This window comes from Taeniopygia guttata, chromosome 2, assembly GCF_048771995.1.
Source record: "Taeniopygia guttata chromosome 2, bTaeGut7.mat, whole genome shotgun sequence".
NCBI classification, from domain to species: Eukaryota; Metazoa; Chordata; class Aves; order Passeriformes; family Estrildidae; genus Taeniopygia; species Taeniopygia guttata.
The window spans coordinates 85,866,022-85,892,810 of record NC_133026.1 but is presented as its reverse complement, the minus strand read 5'-3'; the positions used below and the strand labels follow the sequence as shown (position 1 = coordinate 85,892,810).

The following is a 26,789-nucleotide window of genomic DNA, read 5'->3' as shown; positions in this document are numbered from 1 at the left end:
TTAAGAGCCCATGTTGGACCTATTTTGTTATTTGTCTAACCATTTTATTTTTAACCTAGTTTTATTTTTGGTGTCAGCAGTGTCTCAGATCAGTGATTTTACCACTTATGTATACATGTGTGAAAGAGAAATTCCTTGTGTCTCTTTTTAAAACTGCCACCTGATAATTTCCCCAGTTCCCTCCTACTCCTTCTTTCCATGGTGATACATTATGAAATTGAATAACAGTCCCCTGTTCACCTTCTCCAGTCTGCTCGTTAAGACCCTGAAAAAGTTTATTTCCAAATTGAAATATTGTACCTCATGTACCATGTCCTCTCCTCAGGCTCATCGCAACATGGTTTTTCAGTACTTCTTGTGGCAAGCAAGCAAGAGCTGAATTTCAAACCATTTCTTCCCAGAATTGCTTCCATCTGATAGATAGCGGTCACTCCCATTTGCATCAGCAGTTGGTTCCCTTCCTACAACCTCCACCTGGAGATTGTTGTCTTGATCTTACCCAGCAGCACATCCACCTTTCTGGATAAACCTTTTCACTTAGGAACTCCTTATTCTTCACTTGAGTTCTTTTAGAGCAGAGGAGGTTCTCCCCTCCCCCATTTTAGAGACCTTGGAACATGTGTTTTTTATGAGTATCAGCAAACCCAGAGCAGTATTGGGTAAGCAAGACATTTATTCTACTTTCTCATTTCAGCCTCTGGAGAATGACTGAAGTGAGTCAGCACAGCTGTGCTAACCTGCCTCAGGAAAGGGGCAGAGAAGAGGAAGGACTGCCAAAAAGACACAGAGATATTGGCAAGATGCAATGAACATATAAAAATCTAGAAATATGCCTGGATCAGCAAATTCCTGAAGAATGTATAGTGCTTGGGGAAAGTTTAGAGGCCAGTTCCTAAACTCTTCTCTAGGTGGAATCTTTTGAAAACTCGCTGGATATAAAGTACTAGGCTAAATGGACATTTGATCTCACCTACTGCAGCTGCTTTTACTCTTAAAACATGGACAGATCATTGAAGTCATGTTGAGCAGATGGGCCATTGCACTGGGGTGGATGCAGCCCTGCTGGGTACGGATGCGGATGCAGGTACGGATGAGGGCAGGGTGTTAGGGAGGGAGTGAGGGTGCTGGGGCCTTTCCCTCCTCTAGGAAACCATGTTAGCATGGTAAAACACCTGTCTACATTCGAGATGTTCCCTGCTGAGATTTTCACTGAGGTCGTTTTTGGCCTCAGTGGTCCCCAGCAACAATTGGATTCCTCCCTTTGAGGCTTGAGCAGTTTCTTCTGTTGCATTTGTGCACCATCTAAGGGAGAAGGGGACTGGCTGAACCTCAGCGTGGTGCTGCAGGACTCGCTGCTGATCTGCTCCTGAAGAGTCTTGCCCCACTTCTCACTTGTAAATATGGATAAGACTGTTTGAGCTGGAAAATCTGAAGAACTCACACTAAGGGGCACGAAATCTGTATTCTCTGATATAATCCGTTTCAAAAACTTCTATTCTTACAGAAAATTGCAATGCCCAAAATATGGTTAGTGATTCTTCTGGAACTTAAAGACAGATTTTCAGGAAGAGAGAAATACTCCTTGGGCCCTTACAACAAATACCTCTGACACCTCTCTAAGTGTTTTTCTCACTGTAGCCCTTGTGATTTTAAGAAGTTTGACAAATAGCCTCTGTGTGTTAGGCCCATTCAAGTGTTGCTAGATCACGGCATTCATTAATCTTTTACAGACAGAATCAAAATATAAAGCCACGATCTACTCTTACTGTTCCAGGTTTTGTGTTGTGGTACTGAATGAATGGTAGCAGGAACCATTTTACTGCATAGGGATAGTTAAGTGTCTCATTTGAATTGAATGACAACAAAAAGTTCTGTGATGAAGACTCTTCACATATTATATAATCAACATTATATTTGTATATGTACAAATATTACATTTGTAGCATAACAAAGATAAAACATTAAAACAATAAGGAAGGGAAAAATCTGTACTTACATACTAAACACAGGATGTATAGGCAAAAAATGCTAGAAAGGGTAATTATTATTTCAGAGTCTGGTTTCTCTGTTCTGCAAAGGTTAATTACTACTGACAAAATTATTTGTTGTTATCAGATTTTTTATAAGCTATGGAAGTTGGTGGAAGTGAGGGTCAGAAAAGCAGGAGGGGAGCAGTGTGTAGTTTCATTGCAGCTAAAATTCTCTTTCCAAGTTTTAGCATTTCAGTGAGCAATCAAACCTCTTAACTTGGTCCTGAACTTTGAATACTTTTGAACCTGTTTCTGTGAGTAGAGCAAATATACCTGAGGTTGTGTTGCACTGTAAATGACCTTTGCCCATGATGTTCCTCTCTGTGCGCATTACAGCTTGAGTAGAAGTAACCTTTTGGGTGTATTTCACAGCATAAAACATATCAAAGCCTGCCTCATGTGCCTTGTCAGGGAGTTTCCTTGATGAGTGCTGGTGGAGGCCTTTGTTCTGGTCTCAAAAATCATTATCTATCTTCTTATCACACCTCTGCAGTACAGAATTGAAATCCATCAACAGGACAAACTGGCAACTTTGCTAGATTGTGCCTTGTAACACACTTTGCTTAGAAATGTTAAATTAATCTGCTTAAATGTTCCCATTTGAGTTGTATGTTCTATAGGAATCTAATTGAATTGCAGAAGTTGAAGCAGAATCTTTATTTTCTAGACCTTCAGTCTCTACTTTGGAAAGCTACCTTTTTCTGTGAATTTACTCTTCTAGTCTTCTGTGTTTAGCTATGGGATATGTTTAAGCTTACAGATAGCTTATTCTTACACTATAGACATATTTGGGGCACTAGAGAAAATGTCAAGTTGTTTGAGATACAGTATGTATCATTGTGAACTCCTCCTTGGACGTGTTGTTAGAGCTGTTTCTTACCTTCTCAGAGGATAGGGACAGCTGTGCCAAGATTCACCTTCAAGACAAATTAACTGGCACTGGAAATGGCATTTCCTTTGTGTTCAATTACATCCCTTTTCGTTTATGTACATGGTACCACGGAAGGTATCTTTAGTGCCAGAAATGAACGCACAGAGTAGCTTACCCTGGTGTAGCTTGATGCGTGTCAGTACAGTTGAGCTGGGAATGAGTATGATGCATTATATTCTTTTCTATAAGGGTGGAGTAAGGGTTTACTCCAGACATGCTTAAGTGATGGAGCAAATATCTCAGCTGTGCCCCGCTGCTGCTGCTGTGTGCTGCTCATGCTGTGGTAGGAAGGGATGGTGCTCACACCCAGGGCCTTGGCACTGCGCTGTGCAGAACCATCACACAGTGCTCACTGTGTGGGTCTCCATAGCATTTTCCTGAAGCCAGGATTATTTGCCATTTGCATCTTTCTAGCTCATGGAAGGTGCCTTGCAGCCATTCCAGTGCACCTGGGCTTGGAGCCAGGAGAAAGCCATTCAGGTTGATTTCTTCTTAAATGAACTATTGTGCATACTTACATTGGTAACAGCTCATGTCAATAGTGGAGCTGAGTAGTGGATTAGAGGGCACAGGGCACATAAGATTCTCCCTCTCAAATGCCTTCTCAGCAGATGATTGATGATATATGAGAGATGGATTGGAAAGCCTGTAAACTGCCTTTTTCTTTTAGTCCTTTCCTACCTCCCTCTGCTGCCAGCATGTTTTCATGCCTTTCTTGCCGAAAGATTAGTTATTCATGACCTGCAGTCTTTAGGTTTTTCAGTAACATTTGGCAGAAAGATGAACACCCATAAGGAACAGCTGTGGGACAAACTCAACCATCAGGAAAGAAGCATTGTGAGGACTGCTGCAGGATTTTTTTTCCCCTTACATTTTTTTTTCTCCTCCCATCATGCTTGTGCAATGGCTTTCTGCATCTAAGGCATCATAAGTTAAATTCTGGCTGGTGTTTTTTTGATGTCCATATGGGACGCTGGCACAAGGCCATTTATTACTCCAAGGTGCTGAATAACTCTGTCTCATTTCTGTTCTTGGGCCACTGAGGGAAACTGCCCCCCATCCATGTTCTCAGTTGTGAGTTTATAGGTGGGTGGCCTCATACTACTCCATGTTTATATGTGGATAAAAATTTCTGAACACTTGAGTTTTTGGTCTGAAAGAGTCAATATATACAGCCTGATATTAAAACATGTTTAATGATTTTTTTTTTGCACAGAAAAAAATCATTTTGTACCTGCAGAAAAATATTGAATATCTATACTCTAAAAAGTTATCTTTTAGATATTTAAGGCAAAAACTGTACTACAAATTAAGCTGTACTACAAAGTAGGAGACTTTGTGAAAAATGAGTGCCTTGGCTGGACTCTGTAAAGGTCCTGTACCTGGGTTAGGGCAATCCCAGGTGAAAATACAGGCTGGGCAGAGAACGGACTGAAAACAGCTCTGAGGAGAAAGATTTGGGGATGTTGGTGGATGCGCTCTGTAGAGCATCAGGCAATGTGCATTTGCAGCCCAGAAGGCCAGCTGTGTCCTGGGCTGCATCCAAAGCAGTGTGGCCAGCAGGGCGACGGAGGGGGCTCTGCCCCTCTGCTCTGCTCTGGTGACACCCACCTGGAGTGCTGAGTCCAGCTCTGGGGCCACCAGAATAAGAAGGACATGGACCTGTTAGAACAAGTCCAAATGAGGCCACAAAGACAATCAGAGGGATGGAGAATCTCTTTTTTGAAGCCAGATTGAGAGAGTTTGGCTTGCTCAGCTTGGAGAAGAGCAGACTGCCTCTGAGAGACTTTAGAGTCACCTTTCAGAACCTAAAGGGGGCCTGCAAGAAAGCTGGAGAGGGACTTTTCACAAGGGCATGTAGTGATAGGACAGGGAGGAATGTCTGTAAATTGAAAGAGGGTAGGTTTGATATTAGGAAGAGACTCCTTGCTGTGAGGGTGGTAAAATACTGCAAGAGAGTGCCCAGAGAAGTTATGGATGTCCCATCCCTGGAAGTATTCAAGGTCGGGTTGTATGGGGCTTTGAGTAACCTGGTCTAGTGAAAGTTGTCCCTGCCCATAGTGGGGATTTTGGAACTAGATGATCTCCAAGGTGCCTTCCAACCCAAAACATTTTACAGTTCTATGGAACATTGACTTACTTTTGGAAAGTCTGAGAAGGAACAGCAAATTCTGTCTCTCTCCCCAGAGCAAGCCCCTGTTACAGATCATGACCCTGATTTCTCTACCCAGAAGATGCTGTCTGTATCAGAAATGCTCCAGGACTTCTTTCTGTGAGAAACACATTACAAATGATAAAGCACCTGACTGTCACTGAACACTACTACAAACAGGGGGAGCAGCAGACTGGCAGAATTTGGCTTCCCCTCTTCACCCACCCCATCCCCCCACAGTATACAACACGCATTTACATTTGCTTTGGACACAGTTTGTTTATCCATTCAGGAAACACAAATCATTCCTCTGTTGTAGATACCCCTTCACCAGGCTATTTTCCCTGTTTTCTGGATAAGTGGAGGGCTGGCTGAGTTCATGGGAATCCAGGTATCCCACTAGCACTGGCTTCTGCCTTGAAGTACTCAACCTATTGGTGTTGATACTCTTCATGTTTTGATCCACGTGTATGGTCTATGTGATCAACTGCACAGCTCCACTCTCTGTTAGGAGGATTTTTTTTTTTACTAATTAACTCATTTATAGTCCAAGTAATCCCAAGCCTACAGTGAAGACGTTTCACCATTAGAATATTTCTAAAAACACTTTTTCAATTATTAGGGATATTTAACTTTATTTGAACAGCTGTAGTACTGACATGACTGGGGTCCAAAAGTGTATATTTGGCAGAAAGTCATCCTTCCTTTAATTGCAAATTAGTGTAAATCTAGCCCTCATAAAGCCACAAAGCAAGAAGATGTCAAAGACTATTACACTGTGGTGTGTTAGATTGGTGCATGAAACATTTGGTAAAGGTTCGTCTCCATTATAGCAGGGCAATAGACAGCTTGTGTTTTTTTAAATGGCTGGAAGGGGACTGGGGGTGGCAATTAATACCCTATTCACAATCTTCCTATAGCATGGTCCAAATCACTGATGGAAAATGTATCTGTGTGTTTGCTCTGATTCGAACAACTTAAAGAACAAAGCCATGGAGTGGCTTTAAAAGTAAATGAAACTGAGAGTGTGGGATAAATACAGACAAGCAAGTGAAATTGTGTCTACATTTATCTGTGTCCCAGGTTCACTTTGTGTTACTATTGCCCTAAAAGAAATACCAAGGTGCTTTACAAATGTGAGCAGAGCTACCTAGTGATGTCATTATTTTTATCTGGAAATACTTTGCCACAACACTGAGCTGAAATCAGGCAAACTAAATGTTTACCACCTTTAGAAACCTGGTGGAGGTGAGATAGATGAAAAAGAGTGAGGGCTGGAGGCCATGTAGTGTTAAAAAATGTACTTAACTTAAAGATGTGGCAGATATTTCAGATAAATTTTTTCCTCTGATTTGACAAAGCTGTGTATTTCAGAACATACACTTTTTTCTTAACAAAGCTTAGACAGTTTTGAGTTGCAAAAGAGTCTATCCCCTTTCCTTATTAAGCATGATATTTTTTATAACATGCTTATAAAAGTTTGAGAATTTTTCAGTCTCTTCCACACCTGGTTGAAAGTGGTATGTTTATATAAAGAATTAATGTCCTCCTTTGGTTTATGTGATGTGGAAATTTAATTGAAAATTCTAGGTCTGAACACTTCTAATTCTTACCTTCATAATCAGCTTGCAGGTCTCCATGTTAACTTGCCTGACTGAAATGACTTTTTCCAAGTATCTAACTGTAGGCCTACTTGAATTGGTTTTTAAACTTTTCCTAGATATGTTTTATTTTAAGACAGGATGAAAATTTCTCAAGACTAAAACTTTCTCCAGTTTTTGATTAACCTCCCCTCAAAAATTGCAAATTTCAACAAAAACACTCTTTCTACACCCCATTTCAAAAGTTCCTTTTGAATTTTTCTGTGCCAAAGTACGTTTTTTTATTTGCAAGTCATCTTTATTTCAAAGGCTGTAGGAAAACATCTCAGAAGCCACGGTCCTGTGCATTGATCAGCAGATTTGGGTAACAGGAATTTTTCCAACCTGAAGGGAAGATTTTTCTTCTTTAGACCTATGAAGCACATTAGATACTCATGGGGTTTCTTCCCTAAAAAGTGTGTGTATGTCTAAGTGTGAAAGAAAGAGACTAGAATTGAATGTCAGAGACTGGGTCAGACTGTCTGTTAGCTCCAGTCTTGCCATGTGAAGTCAGAAAATTACACCCCTAAACAGCAGAAAGGTGTGAAGGATGGAAGGCAGCAGTTGTGCCAAAGAGAAACGTACAGCTATGTCCCACTTGCATCTGCCCCTCAGTAGCTTCATTAGGGAAGAGCTCTTCACATTTTCCTTCAGCTTGTTACCTCAGCTCCTATTTCTGGACGTGGTGTACTCAGAGTGACGTGAAATCAGACAGGAAAATGGTAAGTGAAGAACACTCAATGTTTCTAAATTACCTTTGTTACTGTACTGTTAACTTGGCAACAAAATGAGTTTGGAATAAATCCTGGAGTTTTTAATTGCTTGAGGCAATCACCTTGGTTATTAAGTCATTGGGGAGGATTCGTCTGAGGGAATCATACAGCAATTAGGGGATGCAAATCCATCACTGGTAGGTGTGAAATAATCCTTCTGTATAAAACATTCATTACTTTCCTTTGGGTGTTACTGCCAAACTCATCACCATAAACCCAGTGGACACAGGGTAATCTTTCTGGTGTGTTGCTGCTTGTTATAAAGAGGTGTAGGAGGGTCAACAAACTCTCAACATGATAAAGCATATGCCCTTAAGGGTTGGCACTCTATATAGGAAGAAGGGAAATTAGCAACTGATTAATGAACTGACAGTGTACCTGCCAATAAGGGAAACAAGACCCAGATGTTTACATTCACTATATGATTCCATTTCTGAAAGTATGAGCAATTTCACCAATACCTGTGTGAGTAAGATAGGGTCTGGTGTCTTGTGTTATAGAGCTTGTACAACTGTAGCGCACATTTAGAGCAAAATCTCTCTACAAGACATTTCAAGGACTCCATTAGACAGAGGACAATGCTACATACAAAACTTGAGAGCTATTACACAAGCCATAAAAATAAATGAATAAATACATTTACAGAAAGACATCCTAAGCATTATCACTTTGAAGTATCTGCCACTTGGTAAGCCAAGTGTCTGCCACTTGGTCTCGATTTTCTTTTTCTTTTGTGAAAAGCATCAAAACTCATCTCAGTTTTCACTTGCTATAAACTGGGGCTGTTCTGCGAAAGCCAGAGGATCTCAAGCAATTTACAATAGCTGAGGAACTGTGTTTTAAATAAGAAGACAACCTCAGAGAACCTCTGAGGGCAAGAATAAAAACTATCAGCAGTCTCCACCTCTTCCTGCAAGGACTGTGAGTTTGTGGAATGCACCAGAGTATTGGTGACCCCGACCCACTTTTGCTAGTCTGAATGTGAGCTGGATGAGGTATTCCAGATTTTCTACTTTTCCAATGTCCCAGGCATTTCACAAGAGACATTTCAGTAAATGAGATTATCCCAAGGCAATAGTGCAACCAGGTGAGCCCTGTCCTGTGTGGTCTGTCTAAACCAGTGTATCAGGCACACTGCACATGAAAGTCAGTCGTGAAGTAGTTGTGGTTGAGAATTATAAGGGCATTGCCAAGACATGCAGAGATGCAATTAGAAAAGCCAAAGTTCCTCTTCACTTGAAATCGGTCAGAGGTGTTAGAGCCTACAAGAATGAATTCTTAAATCACGAAAACAAGAGAAGCAGAAGGAAATTATTGGCCTGCTATCAAACAAGAGAGGTGAATTCGTTCTAAAAAATGTTGAAAACGTTCTCAGCACATTCACCAGCTCTGGCTTTACCAGCATTATTGTTTTGATAACAAAAATCCAGGCTGATGCAAAAACAGATGTACCATCAACTAAAGAAGATTTGGTGTGTGAACAAGAACTTGCTGGGCACCGATGTTATCCATCCAAGGGTGTTATCCAGCCAGAGGGCTGGTTGACATCATTGCAATGTCATTCTGCATACTCCTTGAGAAATATGGAGACTGGGGTTGTCCCAGAAGATGGGAAGAAGGCTGACATTGCCTCCATCTACCAGATAGTTGTAAAGAAGGATCCAGGCATTTATAGGTCCATCAGTCTTATCTGAGCCCCTGGGAAAGTTATGAAATAAATCACAAAATCACAGAATTGTTATGGTTGGAAGGAGCCTCTTAAGATCATCCAGTCCAACCCCCTGCCAGAGCAGGGTCAGATAGAACAGGTTACACAGGAATGTGTCCAGGTGAATTTTGAATGGCTCCAGAAAGGGAGATTCCACAACCTCCCTGGGCAGCCTGTTTCAGTGCTCTGCAGCCCTCAATGTAAAGTTTAAATTTATGGCCATTATTTCTCATCCTGGATTCTGCTTTGCTGATCACAACCCTCTGAGCTCTGCTGTTCAGCCATTCTTGATCCACCTCATTGTCTGTTCATCTAACAGATGTTTCCTGAGCTTACCTAAGGGGATGTCATAGGAGACAATGTCAAAAGCTTTGCTGAAGTTGAGGTAGATAATATCCAATGCTCTCTTCTCATTAACCCTTCCTACCATGCCATCATAGAGGACTATCAAATTAGTCAAGTATGATTTCCCCATGGTGAATCCATGCTGACTACTCCTGATAACTTTCTTTTACATGCTTGGTGACAACCTCCAGAGTAATCTGTTCCATCACCTTTCCAAGGGTGGAGGTGAGTCTGACTGGCCAATAGTTTCCCGGGTCATCCATATTTTTGAAGGTATGAGTAACACTGTCATTCCTCAAGTCATCAGGTATTTCTCTTGTGTTCCTGTTTTTCAAAGATGATGGACATGGTTTAGCAAAATCTCCCTCAGCACCCATGGGTGTATCTTATCAGGTCCCATGGATTTATGATTGTTAACTCTGTCTAGTGAATCTCTACAACCCTCTACAACCAAGGAGATGTCTTCCTTTCTCCAGTTTCTTTTCCTCCATAGGTCTGTGATTCTTGAGGGCTTACACCAGCAATAAAACTGATGAAAACAAGGCATTCAGTAATTCTGCCTTATCTGTGTCTTCCATCCCCAGGACACACATCTAATTCAGCAGTGGCCTCATATTTTCCCAATCTTCCTTTTACTGTTCATGCACTTATAGAAGTTCTTTTCATTGTCCTTGATATTCCTTGCCAGGTTCAGTTCCAAGCGGGCTTTGGCCTTCCACATCTTATCCTCTCATATGCTGATGTTCCGCTAGCCCTCCCATTTGGCTTTTCCTTTTTTCCACATTTCATAAATTTCGTTCTTCCATTTGAGATTTACTAGATGTTCCCTGCTTATCCATGCAAGTGTCCTGCCCTCTTTACTTGATTTCTTGCACATAGGGATACACTGATCTTGAGCCTGATGGAAGTGATGCTTGAATATTGACCATCTCTCTTGGACCCTCTTCTCTTCTGGAGCCATGGGATTCTTATAAGTAGGTCTTTCAAGAGGCCAAAGTTTGCTTTCTGGAATTTGAGGGTTCTAGTCCTGCTTACTTCTGGGCTTCCTCCATGCAGGATCCTGATTTCCACCATCTCATGGTCACTACAGCCAAGGCTGTCTCCAACCTTCACATCTTCAACCACTTCCTCCTGTTTTTTAGTACAAGGTCCAATAACACACCCTTCTTTGTTGGCTTCTCCACCACTTGCATCACAATGTGTTCATCAATGATCTACGGATTTCCTGGACTGTCTGTGCCAGGCCATTTCGTCTCTCAAACAAATATCAGTGTGATTGAAGACCCCCAGGAGAACCAGGGCCTGTGACCCTGACCAGGGCCTGTGACCCTGTCCATAGAAAGCCTTATCAGCTTCTTTCTCCTGATCAAGCGACCTGTAGTAGACACCCACAGCAGCACCACCCATATTCACCTGTCTCTTAATTCTTACCTGTAAACCCTCAGCTCATTTGTCTGGCCCTGGGTAGAGCTCAATACTTTCCTCTGCTCTCTCACATAAAAAAGCAACTCTAACACTGCCCCTCACTGACCTGTCCTTTCTAAAAAATACATAGCCACCCATGATAGCATTCCAGTTATGTGAGCTGTCTCACTGTGTCTCTGTAATTGCAATAAGATTATGGCCCTGCCACTACACACAGATTTCTATTTCTGTTTATTCCTCATGCTGTGTGTGTTTGTGTACAGGCACTTTAGAGTGGTGATCGAGCAATTGGATTCCCTAGACAGGGTGTAAGAGGAAAAGTCACAAATATGAGCCAGATAGAGAAGAGCCTGACATATGAGAAAAGGCTGATCAGAGAACTGGGTTTGTTCAGTGTTGAGGAAACAAGGCTTAGGGACACCTTGTCACCACATTTCAGCATATAAAGGCTACAAAGAGGATGGATAATCTCTTTTTACAAGGAGCCACACAGAAAAGATGAGGGGTAATATATATAAGTAACTTCTGGGGATGTTCTGATTGAACACAAGAGGAATATTTTTCACAAGGAAAATAATCAGCCAACAATAACCTCCCCAGGGAAGTGGTAGATTCCTGAGCATTGAACACTTTTAAGGTTTGGCTGGACACGATGCTGAGCTATCTAATCTAGATTGTGCTGCTACCATCATTTTACCAAGAAAGGCTGGACCAGATAATCCTTGAGGTCCCCTTTCAACCTAGTATTCTATGAATAACAGAAATTTATTTTTAGAAAATTAAGTGGGTGTTCCAGGCAGCAGCCTTTGTATCCTCAGGAGTTAGCTTCCAATTTAATGTGAATAGTCCCAGCTGTAGAGCCCTTGCTTAGAAAAGTCCCTTCTCTGTAGACAATTTGACATACACAGGCAACTTTTTGTACCTTTTTTAGGATAAATGACTTATAAAATGCAATATGCATGAGAAAGGGAGAGAGATGAAAGCTGAATTGTAAAGAAGGAGGATATCCTCAAGGCCCCTGTGGTGACGTAGGGGGGAATTTACAAGGTCATATTGGACCTACTTTAAAATGTGCTGATGCAGAGAGGATAATGGGAAATCTTGGGGCCAACTGGGAATTGACTCACTTGTCCCTGCCTGCTGCTGCCTGTGAGTAATATTTGCAGATCACCTTTTTTTTTCTTTAAGCAACGGGAATGCCTGATGCTGACTCAACTCCAGGGGATGGAAATGTAAGCCAGATTGAAGCCAGAGGTGATTTTGTTTCCACGCATGGGGTTTTATTTTTCATTGCTTGATTAGGATCACAGCCACATCACAAGAATTAGAGAAAAAAGAAGGCATGGTATTTGTCCTTCCTGAAAGGTCTCTGGGAATTTTAGCTTTACCTGCGGCAGGCAGGAGGTGGTAAAGTTTACAATTGGATGAGCCAATTCATTTCTTCCCCTCCTCAGCTCCCCCTCTTGCCATTCCCACACTTGTCTGAGCTCTTTTTGTAAGGAAAAGATAGGGGAAGGTGACTGCGACAGATGAAAGTGATGTTAGTTATGTCAGCTGCTGTTGGAAATAGAGCAGAGGAATCCGCCTACTAAGAAATACAGCCAGAAAATAATCTGTCCCAAAGAGTTACTGCAGTCTCTGCACAGGGCACCTGAAGAAGCTTTTGAAGGACATCTTTTTTCTTATTACAGTAATATTTTTCAGGTTCACAAGGTGAGCACTGTATATGGGATGCAGCTGGCTACAGTGATTAATGGCTCTTTCTGCTAAGAATTCCTCTGCAGATCCTTTGGCATTTCATGTATTCAGCAAAGCTTATTTCCACTTAACTGCAGTCTCTCTTCGTGGCTCAACATCCATTTGGACCCTTATAAAGTATATCTGCATGCTAGTTAATCTCTGCTGTTGGCAAAAGGTCTGCCTATGCAGCATGCTGCTGCTTCCTTTTCCCTTGCCCCAGGCTCAAGATGATATCTTCTTATGAACAAAGTCTAGCTATATCAGCCTATAAAATCTACTTTTGAAAATTATATATTGCAAGTCATTTCCTCTGAAGCGCTTGTTTGTTTTCATCTTTGAAAGGAAGTGTCATTTGCCAATTTGATACCATTTTCTTTAGGTGCCTTAAAGAGATATATATTTTCTTCCTACAGATACCCAACCGGCTTTGCACAAGGCAGTGAAGTTACACGGTTTAATATAATAGTATCCTAAATGTGATCCATTGTGCAGCAAAATCAGATTGTAAAGTGGAGACAGACAAGCAAGTGCAAGAATCTTCTTTGGAGGCAGAGCCTGCTGCCAAGCAAGAGATGAGGAGAGATTCTCTGCCATGTGAATTTTTCTGGCAGTGACTGTTAGAAATCTGCAGAACTTGATAGGAGAGGCTTTGAAAGCACAAAAGATGTTCTTTATCTGTTTTACCTCTCTTGAATGCTCCTCTTGCAGTGCTTTTTGTCCCTGCTGCTCTGACTGCCATTCAAGGTGTGAGCCCTGTGGAAGAGGGGTTGTTCAGGACATTAGCCTCAAGGTGCCTTTTAAAGTAAAAACAGTTGCTGAAACTGTTGGCGCAGGAAAATATCTTGTGGTTGAAAAAGTGGGTGATCCTCTCTGGTGGTAGGTAGGTGGTAGAGATGGCAGCTTGATCAACTGGGTCAGTACCTTGAGTTAGAACAGGGAGTTTCTGTAGCACACAGTGATCAAGAGGTAGCTGAAACAGTCAGTCATCCTTTGGATTTACACACCATTTTTATCCCCACCCTGTCATGGATTTTTCCTTGCTTAGTGGCACAGGCAAGGTCACAGAAAATCAGATTTACAAATTTCCTTCCTGTCCTGGGTACAGCTCTGCCACCCCATCTCACAGGAATTGTTTCCAATAGTCATTCCTCTCTGACTGTTCCTGCTGCCTACTCTGCAGCTACTGAAAAATATACCAAATGTGCTGTTTTCCATTTCTTTGCCATTTTTGCCAGTATTATTCAAGGCATGATCACACTTCTTCACCCTGAGTTCTATGCTAATTTGGGATTGACCACAACAGCACTGCCCTCTCAGTGCAGTGTTTTGCTTATAAGTAACTCTCCTTTTCAAAACTCTCTGTGGATTGCTCCAGGCTAACTTCCCTGTCTTGCTCTGCCTCTCACCTTCCATACAGCTACATTTGGCTGGTGGGAGATCTGCCTTCTCTCAACTCTATGCCAACTTGTGTCATGTGCATTCAAACCTCAGCTGAAATATTTCCTCACTTCTACTCCCTAGTTCACCACTTCTTTCCTTATTATTAGGGTGATTAATGTATTGTATCTGTTTCTTTCTTCTCTGCTGTCTTCCCAGCCTTCCTCTTTGGGTAATTCAAGTGAAGGTGAGTAATGCAGAGGCAGTGAGCATGGTGGCTATTTGGAGATGGAAGATAGTGTATTCCAGAAGAATCAGTACTTGCTAAACACTGGGCTAAGGCACAGCTCTGAATACTTGCAGGCTCTAAGGATGGCTAACGGTTGAGTTTGGTGTCAGATAACTAGGATGAAGAAGACACTTAATGCTGAGGATGAGATACAACCTCACCCCAGATGCAAAATCCTTTGACCTAAGGTTTAATTCACAGCATTCGTTGAGGCTTTGGTGGTACTTTGGAGATCTCTCCTGGAAATTACCTTTGTCACCATTTGCACTAGCATGCGTGTCTTTTGCACAAACACAGCAGAAATGCTCCTGTGTTGGATATCTGTGTTATGGGGAGCCAGAGGAAGGTAACAGAGCTGTCAGATCTGACAAAATTTGTGGCAGAATAGGTAAGTCCAGCACATCCTTCAAATCACACCTTACAGACTGCAGTGCCTTTGCGTGTGTTGCTGCTGAGAGGAGCATAGCTAGAGAGGTGAAGTGGGGAGGAAGGTTTCCTCCCACGACTTTCACTTCTGTATAGAGAAGGTTGAGAGTGAACCAGAGAAAAATGAGATGTGTTTGCAAACACTTGGCAGACTTTGAAACTAGAAAGTGCCTTTTTTTGTGCACATGCACCTTTTCAGACATGGTTGTTGTGTGAAGTGGAGGCACTGCTCATTTGAACCAGGGTGGAAATTTCAATCCAGTGGCTGGAATTCACATAACTGTCAAGCTAAATGAGTCTGGAGCAAAAGCAAAAGGGGCTTCAGAAAGTTAAATCTGGAAACAAACACCACTACATGTTTCAGGCTTTAAATTGTGAGTCATGACTCACAATTTAAAGACTTGAAGGTATCAACATAACATGCTTTTTATCCCAAAATAAACAACTCACTGAGCGCATTTATAGAGGTCTTGTTCTTCTCTCATGCTTGGCTTCCAGGCAGATGCAGAACTACTTGTGTAAGGAAGAACTCCTTTCCTATAGGACAGAGAGCCATGAAATGGCTAACACTGAAAGCAGATATTATTGCAGATGTGCTCTACAATGAATCCACAATTATTCTCCACAGTCGCCTCTTGAGAGTGCATTTACTCCCAGTGTATTTGAGAGCCAAGTAAAGAAATATGTATTAAGGTGAAAAGGAGCTCCATTGTGCATACAGCAGGCACCTTCATGCATATTGTCTTCTGTAGCACAGAACAAGGATGAGAGGAGCAGAAATAGGCCCCAGCACATCTGTGCCTGCACTCATCTCACAAAATCTCATACCATAAGGTCCCCAGGGCTTCCAAGCATGAGGCATGGCTTGTAGTTTCAGCTACTCGTATATATTCTGAGACAATTATTCTGTAATTGGGTTAAGCATTTTCCAGCTGACCCCCTGCAGCTTACCACAAAGCAAGGATTTACCACATCCAGAGCCCCAGCGAGTAATGTAAAAAATAACAGGAGTGGCAACCACTGGTCTGGGTTAGCTCCTGGGTTGCAAAGATTGCACTTGGGGGATTCTTCTGGAGTCTTCGAAGAATTTCTGCATATGGGATGTGGGGAGCTGTGTCACTGTTTGAGTGTGGTAGAAGCCAGGAGGAGCTGTGGGAAATCTAAGATCACTGGGGTTCAGCAAGAAGCATTGTCAGTCCTCCCATTGCAGTGGCTGTGCTGGTTGTCAGTCCTGCAGGAGGCACCTGGATCCCCCCAGGGCCCCACTGCTCCTGGAGCTTGACGTTAAACACCTGTTCAGGTCTCTGTCTTCCCTACAGCATCCCTTGTGTTATGATTTGAAAGTCAGCTACAAAGATAAGACTGTGTGATTAGTGTGTCTTTTAAACCAAAGTGTATCTTAATCAGTCTGATTTACTGTCTGATTCAGTACATTAGCTGCAGCTTCCTAAGCTCCATGGTGTAATGAATATGCATACATTCAACAGTTGCAATTAGCAGGCAGCCACTGCTGGGGAAAACCAGCTACCCAGGGCTTAATTCCACCTTTCCCATAGCGACTTCAGTGGGACATTAGCTTAAACACAAGCCCCCAGATTCATCCTACAAAGCAATGGTTAATAGGCCCCCATGTTTCAAAAACCTATTTAAATAGCAAGGTTTGTGTCAATTCTAATTTTACCTGAATGAGTTTGCCTATTCCTCAGTGACACAGGCAGGCAAATTGAAAGCACAAAGCACATACAGTACAGTACAGTACCTACGTCAGTGTTTGTTTCAGGACTGGTCATTTGGGTAAGCTGTCTCCTCTCACTGAAAGAAATAGAATTAATTAGCAAGCTTCAAGAAAGTAAAAGAGTTAAGCCTTTCCTTTGGGATTCCCAGCAGATAAGTTCAGTACTATGCAATTGTCATGAGAATTTATGAGGCAGAAGCTACTGGAGTATCGAGGAAAAATATGCACAATTAAAATTATATTTCTGTTCTTGTCCTTTAGCTTAACCCCTTGGTGTACCATAAGCTGAAATGTTTGCGGGTTGGTTTTTTATTTCCCAGAGGCTTTTCAGACAGCCTATCGCAAAATTGAAGCTATGATTGGTATATTTAAGCCCTGGGTTTTAGTTCTGCTCACAGCCGACACAGTGATTTGCAAAGAAACACTTTCACACAGTTATTTCATAAAAACCATTTATATTTAATATAAATCTGTCAAACATTCAAAACCATATGTGAAGTAATTTAAAATGCTTACAGAGTCGTAGAACATTGTGCTTTATTGCATTCAGAAGCAGAAAAAAAGGACAAGACCTGCAGCAACAGAAATCTGAGCTCAAGCTCATCCGAAGCTGAAAGAGATAAAGGGATCCTGTTGCTGTGTACACACAGGAGAGGGAACTGACTTGCACCCCTCCATGGGTCTACTTCCTCTCTGCATGTGGCTTTTGCTCTCCTGTTCCACCCACACCAACCTCATCCTCTGAAGCTGTGCCTGAATTTGGGCTGTTGAGATTTGGAGAGGCTCTTGACCTCTTAGCTAATGAATGCCTGTCCCTGCATCAAAATGTTTCTGTTTCATCTGGTGCTTGTCCTGAACAAGCTGCTAAGCATGGGCCAATTAATAAGCTCTTTGCAGAGCATGAAACCAGTTTTTTTTCCTTTCCTTGGAAGAGGTACTAGGTGTTCCAGGAGAAAGGGAAAATGGTGGTTCCTCACAGCATGCTAATGCATCTGAAGATGGCCAAGGAAAAGAGAGGAAGTAGTGCAAATGCTGCCTAATCTAAATATCTTATCCCATTTACCTCCAAACCTTCCAGCAATATTTCACATTATCATCAAATCTGGCCTGTGAAAATTCAAGATGACAGGTTTAACTCTTGCAAAGCTATATAGTGATAGGGAAACAAGATGAAGTTTATACTAACAGGATATTTTCTACTTAACAGTGGTGATATTATATTCCTTCTATATGTCCTGAGTCATTATTTGCATTTATTTGTTTTAATAAAAGGCAATATCTACATCTGTTTACAACTAAATAAAAATTTGTTGTTTTTATAGAAGCATTTGGATTAGAAGGGGCTTTTAAAAGTCATTTAGTACAACCTCCCTGCAATGAGCAGGGAAATCTTCAGCTAGAACTGATTGCTCAGAGCCTCATCCAACCTATCTTGAGTGTTTGCAGGGTTGGGACATCTCTCTGAGGCACCTGTACTAATGTCTCACAAGCCTCATTTTCATAATCTAAATCAACCCTCTTTTAGTTTAAAACCCTTTGTCTTATCTTGTTTCCATCTTTTTTGCAGGCCCCCTTTTTGTTCTGGAAGGCTACTCTATGGTCTCCCCAGAGCCTCCTCTTCTCCAGACTGGACAAACCCAACCCTCTCAGCTTTTTTTCATAGAAGAGGTATTCCATCCCTCCAATGTTGTATTACATTTCTGATGCACAAATAGAGTTGGTGGGAATTTGCCTGCGTGCCATTTGGAATTGAGAATTGCACAGGAACTTCAGGGCCAATCCTGGCGCCTGCTGTGGTGCATTGGTGCTCTTTCTGTGGGGATACACAAGGGCTGGGGGAACAATAAGCTCACTCTCTGTTGGGTTAGCCCTTTAGTGATATGTATAGGACCTTGGTGTATCATAGGTAAATTCACCTTGTCATGAGCTCTGGTCACGTCCAACACCACAAAACAAAAGACAGAAAATTGGACAGTGGTAAATGGCAGTATCAAAATGGACTGACAAGCTAGGTTGGAAGGAGAAGGAATAGAGCTTTGAAATGGGTGTGCACAACCATTGCACCCTGAAATTCTGACCCTCCACTAATTATTGTACTTGTATCTCCATTCACACACACCACCATGCCTTTGGTCTACTTGTGCCTGGATGTTGGTAGGACAGTAGAAGGAGAAATTTCTTGTCCCTGATTCAGGACATTGGCTTACTTCTAGATTAAAGAAATTTAGTTTGTGGAGAGAAATATATTGTAAGGAATACACTGAATTAATTCCTGAAGGGCAGAGGGGGAGAACAAAAAGAGATAGCTAATGAATACAGCTTAAGAAAGAGAGTTATTTGGCAGATGCAGACTCCTGGTCAATGTGCTCTCAAGTAGATGCTGAGATGTCAGCTAGAGGGGAGAGAGATAAAGGAAGGGAATTTAGCTTCATGATTGTGCATAAAAATAACATTAAAGCTGTCCTATAACCCTCTCCCATCCATCTCCTCCAAAATGTAAGTCTGAGTGGTTGGAAAAATCCTTTCAAATGAGCCTACCCTGGTTCAAACACTGGGAAGTGCATTGTGACAGGCTCTTAGCAGCAGTAGGCACCATATGTAACTGTTGCTGCTCTTTGTGGATGTGCTGTGCATACATATGCTCAGCAATGAAACATGTGTATGGTGAGGGAATGAAAAGCAGCCCATGAACTCGCTCCCTTTTTGTTCTCTCTATGTGAGGCAAGTGGATTTATGCGTATCGTGCGCACATACATCATGAGTGTGAGAAACAATCAGCTGGAGCATTTGAAAACTGTTTTGTGGATTGCCTGCCTGATTCCCTGAGGTGTGCCTTGCTAATTTTGTTCTTCTTTTAGAAAGAATATTTTTCTTTTCTTATTTGCCTTGGTTTCTAAAAAAAAAAATAAATATATATATATATATAAAACCTAGCACATATGAAAAGCATTTTTGTTTCTAAAAAAGCACAGTTGCAAATCTGGAGTGGGGGAATGAACCTCAAAATTGTATCCAATTCTGATTTTTTACTTTGAATGTGGGGAGTGTAGTCTGTGTCTCAAGGGTCTTCCTTACAGTTGCAGAATTGTTCATCCCAGGGTGCCATGTGATTGTGGAGCCATCCTCTGTGGATGACCAATTGAGGAATGATCCTGGGCAACTACAGGAGACGTCAGGCCCAGCAGGAGTCTTGAGTAGATATTGATGGCTTGCTGTGTCTTCTGATCTTTGCAAAGACCCTTCTGGGAATTAACACTACTCTTGCTGAATGGAGTGGTTTGCTCCCCCTTCCTACCAACCCTGCACAGTGAGTGACTCACTTGTGCTAGCTAGGAGTTCCCCCACCATCATCTGCAGATATGCATTATCCTCATTTCATGGTCAGCAGCAGCAGCACTACTGCCACTCTTTCCTGGTACAGAGCAAGCGACTCCCCCGGGAGAGTCAGTCAGTTTAATCCATTTCATCCTTAAGGAAAACGGGGCCCCAGAGGCAGCGCGTGACTTGCCCCGTTGATGTGGCAAATCCTTAGTGGCACTTGGAGTGTGTGAGAGCTGAGCTGGTGGATGTTTCTGCTCGGCACTGGTTTGTGCATTGATCAGCAGGGCCCGACTCACCTCACCAGAGTAATTGTTACTGAAGCCTGCATGGCTGGCTGCTCTCCATGCTCCTGCATGCTCCCTGTGCATACATATTGCCTGATGAATGCACACCCTGTTGAGTGTTATTGCTTTCTTAATGTGCTGCAATTTTCCCCCCAATATTCTAACCAAGAATGATTTTTGCTGTAGAACATCCTCCCTCCAGTTGCCACAACCCATATTTATTTACAAGAGCACATTTTACATCAGCTGTCGCTCCGGTCTCACTGAAATAGAAGTTTCAAGTTCACAGAACAATAAAAGATATAAATTACCTATCATAATTAACTGAACAGCATGAGCAAGCCTTCAAACACCAGACTTTGTTATGCCCTAATTATACACTGTGCACACACAAGAGCTGAAGCACCTCTGCCCATCTGTCTGTGCTGGGGACTGGGCACTGCCTCCACCCTGATCTCAGCCCAGCAGACAGCTCTTGGTGCCACAGTCCCAGCTGGTGCCAGGTCATGCATGCACGAGAGAGCTTGCCCATGCTATCCATCTTTTATTGCCATCCTGCACCATCCTTGTTGGGCCCCATGAGCAGGCCCAGGAGGGGAGGAGAAGGAGAGGGAATTGTCATTTTCTTTGAAAGGCCCTGTACAGATTTGTAGAGAAACTGTGGCTGCCCCTGAGATTTGTTTGCTAGGCCTCTCCACAAGTTTCAAGTAGCTGAGAGACCTTCTTCTTCTGGAGGGGATGGGATAATTTCCTGCTAGAGTCCCCTGCAGCTTCCCACCTGGAGCTGTGTCTCACATCCTTCGGGTATTTGCCATACTGTGTTCAGCATCCATCGTGCTTTGGACATCACCCATTGCTGCCTTTGTGACTCCTGCAAGCCTCATTCCTCCATGTCTGGTGGATGTGCTGGTTTGAAGGATCTGAGCTGGGCCTCCACGGGTCAGGAGCAATGCTTAACCTCCTGACAAGCCACTGGTGTGCCTGCAGTTAGTTCAGCCCTTTGTCATTTTGACAGGAGGTGATTCCACACATGCAGACCCCAGAGGAGAGAGCATTGCTCATTTTTAGGTGAGGGCAGTCAATAACTCTGGAAGGGGAGTTAAAACTTATGTCTTGCTCAAGTTATAGGCTGGAGAAAGTTAAAGACAGGAGGTTTGATTGACTGCAGCTGAGGAAAGGTTTATGTGCACAGGCAATGTGTATTTCCACATCAAGAGCATCCTCGGGAAAGGTCACTGTGCTTAGGAGCTGAATCCTTGCAGCGAGGCTTTACAGGTGTTCAGGCAGCTTGTTAACAGCAGGAAACACAGAGAGTGTGAGCCCTTCTGTGGCTCATTAAAAGCCCAGGTGGATGTGTAAACTTGGGTCTGTGCTCTTTCTGACACTGGTTTTGGTCTTTAAAATGTGTGATCTGTATTTAAATCTGTGTAAAGTGAATCTTTATTTCTTTGAGAGCACTTATTTTTTGCTATGAGATGGTGTCATAGTAATGGACCCAAAGCTAAGAGCTCCATGTGAGCAGCCCTTACAGAAACAAGATATTTGACTGTTCCTATGCCTATCCAGCCAAGCCAACACCATATACTAGGATGCTGAACATTGTGCCTGTAAGGAGTTATCCTGATAAAGCTTCATAGTTAAATTTAGAAATTATAATTAATTAATTATGATTTGTGTTGAATAGGTTTGTTTTTTTTTTGCCATACAGTATGGACATGGAGCATGAACTTTTGGCACAGGTCAGAAAGGTCAGGAGAGAGTTCAGTCTGCCGAAATCTTTCATAGAATCACTATGACTTTTGATAATTTTTTTTATTGGAGAAAACCTGGCACATTTATTATACTTCTGGGGTTTATGATACTGTATTACTTTATTGCTTTATATTAGTACTTTATAAAACTATAAAGTACCAATAGTAATGTTTTGACATTATTGAAGCAAATTATTATTTTCTTGCTGGAGAAAACAACTAGTGAAATAATATGTTCTGAGAGCCCAAAAATAATTTTTTATTCAGCTTTGGCATTTCATGGAAAATCTGAGCGCTGCTTTTCAGAAAAAGAAATATCACACTTCATCTATTGGAATTCCTGACCAGAGCTACTGTAACATTGTATGGTATTAACTCTCAAAGGATTAACAAGCATTTAAATCAAAGCTGACTGAATAAATTGTAATGAATAATTTATTCAATTAATTTCTCTTCTGTTTTCTCTTTCCCAGTTTGTCTATTAATACATTGTACTTAATTTAGTTGTTGTTTGAAATATTTTACTAATAATTTCTGTGAATTATCTGATCAGGAAAAAAAATATTAAATTTAACAGAATGTCTTATAATGGAGAATTTGAGAGGAAGTTTTATAGTACCATAGGATGTAGATATTCTTGGACTTCTTGCACAAAGAAGAATATTATCTGCAACTCACAGGTGCTTGAAATAATTTCTATTTTGACATTTCTTGTTTTCATTGCTATTTGTACATATAAAAAAATACAAGTAAGAGAGTCTCAAGCTATCAGTGGGTGTTCAAAAACAAGTCATGGAATGCATTTGAAATTCAAATTTTCTTGAATTTTATTTGCAATCATAAGATACATAGCCTCTGTTTCTTCTCTGATTGGATGATCTCAACCTTCCAGATTACCTTCTTATGTGACTTATAAATTACATTTTAAGCCTCAATGTCCAAGAACATCCTAGAATGTTTTAAGGAAAGTTTCTGCTCGAAAGCCACTCACAGGTGTTTTTGTGGTCAGTAAAAATTGATGGAGAAAGTGTGGGTTTTTTTTAACAGAACAGGCCTGGAAAGATTTCATATTTCTTTTTTCTAGTTATAATTCCTCAGGGAATAAAAGGTGTTTTTTCTGGAAAGGCACACAGTAGTATTTTTCAATGATTAAGCTGACCTTACCCAAGCCACTCTCTGCACATCTGTCTACTAGGCTCTTGGTTTTGCTTTGAAGCATGGGGTGGTTTTTTGGAGACATGTCCCTGCTCACTTCCTTCTCTGCACTGGAAAACCTCCTTCAAGCTTGTCCCTCACAGCACTGGAGCAGTCACCCACAGTAGGGTGAGCCAGGGTGTGCCACCAGCTGTGCTGGAAAGGAGCATTCCCAGTCTTCAGTCTCCAGTCATAGCTCAAAGCACTGCTGGGCTATGTTCCACTGAAGAGGGAGTTGTATGGTAAAATAATATACATATACATGTGCATATATACACATATATATATGTGTATGTATATATATGTATATATTATACATATATATACATATATATACACACATACACACACATATATATGTAACACACACAGAAAGAAGAAAGAAAACTTGCTTCCTCTGTGTCTCAGTGGTGAATTAGTGGTGTGGCACTTTGCTTGCTGGACCTTGTGGAGGGTTAGCAGGTAGTGGGAGGGTGAGAGTGAAGGAAAGTGCTTTCTGCATGGTAGTCATCAGCATCTGAGAAATGAACATGAAGGTTTCTAAGTTTTTATCTTGCTTCTTTGCTTCCATTTGGTTGCATGAAATGAGAGTGCATTTTTAGTATCTACACAATTTTTTGATTAATTAATAACTCAGCATTACTTTAAAATCTAATTTTAATTGGAACCTTTCTAGAAACTGAAATAATTTTTCTCCTATCTTTCCCCATCTTTCCATCACTGATGTGAGTAGAAACTCCTCTGTATAAAGCTGTAGCCTATTCCCACACAACTGAAAATGGTAGCATGACTCACTGGAGAACAGGGATAAGCTGCAGTATCCCCTCTGAGGGTCACTGCATTGCTCCTATGCCTAGAATACTTTTGTATCACTTGGTATCTTTCCTCTGCTGCAGCTTGGCTCCACTCTCTGAAATAGAAATGTTTTCCCTCCTAAGATAATTTGTTCTATTTGCAATCAAAGTTTAACTGCAACACTGATGGGATTGTGCCCAGGGAAGACTCTTCCTCTCAGGCAGGTCAGGGACAAGGGCCAGAGCCAGCATAAAGGCAGGAACAAGCCTTCACAGAGCACTCTAAGCACCAAGTGTGAGGTGTACACCCATTCAACTGCTGCAGCAATAACATTTCTCCCTTGGGAATGCTGAGATTTTCAAATATAGACTAAAACTGGGTGACACTGTGCCTAAGAAGCAGCTTTGCTTCTGACCTACAACACTCAGACCCAGAGGAGACTCAGCTATGTATGTATGATGTCTTTAAGGGGCAAAATATTTGCCTTGGGAAAGGCTCTCTTTTTCCCCTCATGTTTGGTAGAGGATAAATATAGCTTCCAGCTGTAGCCCTCTTGAGCAAAAGACCATCCTGAACATACAGATGCCTGTGCAGGTGTTTCAATTGATTTTGAGAGGCCAAGGTTTTCCCTCTTTCCCTGTTTAATTTGTCTGGGCAGGACTCCATGCACCCTTGGCACTGATTCAATGAGAAAGAGCAGTGTGCTTTAGTAAAAAGAGACTTTAGGAGGGTCTTGTCAATGCCAATGTGAAGGCAATTTAAGCAATTTTCACTTAAGAAATGCCTAACAACCTTTTCACATACTAGTATGATGATGTGGGAAAAGTTAGCAGTTTCAGAATGATTAATAAAAACTCACCTCTCATTTGGATCTTAATTAATTCTTCTGTTATAGGAACTACAGCTTTTGCTGTTTACTGAAAGTGGCCTGACCTTCAAATAAAATGGCACGTACCTTAGAAGGAGAAATATTCCAGAGACTGTTGGTATCGTGGCACCATCTCTGTGTGCTTTGCAGGCATTTGCAAATTTTTCTACTGCCAGGTCTGATAAAGACCTTACTCTAAGCAATATCTGGTCCTTTACAGCTCTGTGTTATTCAGCAGTTGTCTTGTGCTGTATGAATGATGCAGCCCATAATAGTGGACATTGACTCTGCTCTGGTCATTTTAAATTACTTTTTTTGTAAAGAGTTTAGCTTACTCCCGATAATATTTTCTGGTTTGGGATTGAAAGGCATTTCTTCAAAGCTTTTCAGTTCCCTAGAATTCTTGGCTTTATTAATGTAACATAATAAATAAAGACATTTAGGACATTCCTTCTAACACCATCAAAGCATTTAATAAGGAATAAAAAAGGATTTCTTTTGTTTCTACAATTATGACTACTGAAGCAAGCTGTGGTACTGAACATTATTTGGTTTTTGATAATTTTGTTACTTGAGAGCAGCTTAGACTACTGTGCATACGGTTACAACCCATTATCGCAGGAGAACATAAGGCAGTGAATGCCACATTAGCAGCAGTCTCATGCAGTCTCATGATTTTTGTGGGTAAAGCATTCAATTAGGACATTAAAAATATCTGGTGTATGTACGCCCTTCAGCTATATGGTTTTTTTGGGTCCTTGGAGCTGTTGTTTAGGGGTGAATCTTCAAAGACATTTAGGCATTCAGCTTTCATCTGACTAAAAGGGACTTTGTGAGCTTTGTCCTTTGGAGGCTGGTTTCCACCAGGTGATGATGCTTCCTTCATATCCTGTGTATTGCAATTGCAACCTTTGGACAAAAAGCACTTTCAGTGTGTCATTTCATCAATTGCCAAAATGGAGCCAGGGACCAAATATATGGAGACCGAGCAAGGATTATAACATACTGCATGGAGTGTGTGTGCATGTATTCATGTGCACACTGTCTCTGCAGTAACCTTTTTTGTGCCTTTCTAGCTTTGTTAGTGTCAAGGTAAAAATGCTTTTCTATCTTTCCTGTCTTCTTAAATGGCTTTCCTGACTTCCCATTCTTCATTTTTCATCTGATTTGAATCTAAGCTATGAAGGAAGATGAACACCTGACTTGCCGGAGAGCATCACTCCTGTGAATAAGAACTATGTCGAAAGATGTTTCAATTAGCCACAGAAACAAGTGCTTTTAAAGCAGTTAGATCTGTTTTACTGCAGATTTGACTTCTCATTTTGCATTACATTGCACTGAATAATGTGCAAAACATACAGAGGGCAAATTGGAGTGCTATGAATATGCTTATGACTATGTGCAATCTACTGTATTATACAACATGAAATTTTTTAAAATATTAAGACAAAAAATTATTTCAAATCAGGATGACAGAAGTGTCATATGACTACATGGAAAGGCTATGTTTGCATATTTTAATCACAGCTTTTCCTCAGCTTGCTTTTAAAAGGAAATTCTGGAAAATTTTAGGCAATTCCATGCAGCTCTTTGGTTTTGATAGAATCGCAATAAGACAATCTGGTTCCATAAATCTTTTTTCAATGAAGTCTTTATAAAACCTTAATTAAAACACACTGTCTCTACTAGTGCAACAGGAAATCAGATAACAAAGCAATGACACCCAATATGCTACTGTAGATGAAATAATTTCCTATTTCATTTACAGTCTTAATGAATGCTTCACTTTCTCTTCATTAAGTCCATATGCATCTCTCTTTGTCCTGGAGATAATATAACTGCTGGCACTGGAGGCTGTGCTTATGCAATTGTTATTTGTAAGACCATAAAGCACATGACACAGTGTTATAGGAGCTGCTGTAAGGAAATCAACGGCACTGTCACTGTGCTCACGATCATTTACACCACAGACTGATCCAACTGCTGGCAACAAGTAACATCTGCT

General features: G+C 41.4%; 1 long non-coding RNA gene across 1 annotated transcript; it reads left to right on the top strand.

The window, feature by feature from the left end:
• Window positions 1-295: 295 nt before the first annotated feature.
• On the top strand, window positions 296-19,225 carry LOC140682522 (uncharacterized). Its single transcript, XR_012054358.1, has 2 exons — window positions 296-1,084; window positions 18,139-19,225. It is a non-coding gene; the product is annotated as an uncharacterized lncRNA (long non-coding RNA).
• The last annotated feature ends 7,564 nt before the right edge of the window (window positions 19,226-26,789 follow it).